Source organism: Rhagoletis pomonella, unplaced genomic scaffold (assembly GCF_013731165.1).
Source record: "Rhagoletis pomonella isolate Grant_MI unplaced genomic scaffold, Rhpom_1.0 Rhpom_scaffold_00008, whole genome shotgun sequence".
Classification (NCBI taxonomy): Eukaryota; Metazoa; Arthropoda; class Insecta; order Diptera; family Tephritidae; genus Rhagoletis; species Rhagoletis pomonella.
The window spans coordinates 35,931,000-35,932,101 of NW_023458562.1; positions in this window are offsets into that span (position 1 = coordinate 35,931,000).

The window sequence follows — 1,102 nt, forward strand, 5'->3', positions numbered from 1 at the left end:
ACCAGTTTGCGATTAAGCCCAACTAGTTCAGCGACTGGTATTTTAAATATGGCGTTGTCCTACGAGATGTCAATTGTTGTCTGGCTATGCATCAACACCTACTAGTAGACATAGAAGTAGCATCATACCTCGTGAAAGGAATAAGCATGGTCCCGGCCGGAAAAAAATCTCAATTTTATACAAGCGCTGGTCAGATTTCCTTACTTCCGTTTATCGCCGAACAAGGATAACTATCGAGGCGCTAGCCTCAAGGGTAACGTTCCATCTAAGCAGTCACTTTCCAGTGATTCAGGACAGCTTCCGTCTAATGAACCTCGAACTACTAATCAGAACTCCCATACAGTTCCTAATATAAAATGTAAGACTAGGCCTTTATTTAATTCTAGAGATGATTTAGCATTGGGCAACATGCCGAACGCCCGGTTAGTTTACCATTGTATCGCAGTCGCTTGCCAGAGCTTGTCATGGTGGTGACAAGGAAATCGTTGTCAGAAATGTCTAGCCAGCACCAGGCTCAGTTGCCCAAGTCAAGGTGTTTGGAGCTAGAACCAGCCTGGTAACTAAGAGGGGTAACTTTTTTCGAGAGAATCCCTCCAACTGCAGAAATGAAAATCTCTAATGAGTTCTTGTAGGCTAGTCTAGCTTCAGAGAAAATACCCAGTGACCTGATAGTTTATTACTTTATGGCTAACACTTGCCTGTCTGAGCTTTTCATGGCGGTATCAAGAAACTCCTTGTCAGAAAACACTTGCCACTAACAGGATTGGTTACTCCAGTCTGTACCCGACAAGGTTCTCCTTTTAAGGTTGTCGCATGACAAATACTGTACTGGCGCAGCCAATGTAAACGTACTCTAAAAATCTACCTAGCACCTGAACTGGTTACACATGTAAAGATATTGCGTGGTAGTGCCCGTCCAGGCACTATGAGAGCTAACCGTTGTTAAGAGAATCAATTAATTGTCTTTGACTATTGAAAGGCAGATGTCGCATAAGTTAGTCGAATTTCAACTTTAGCTCATACTAGTCATTGTACTGGTATTTTTACTGACTGGCTTGGCTTTTCACTGCAGGGTACATTTGTACGCATGCAGGTGCCTTCT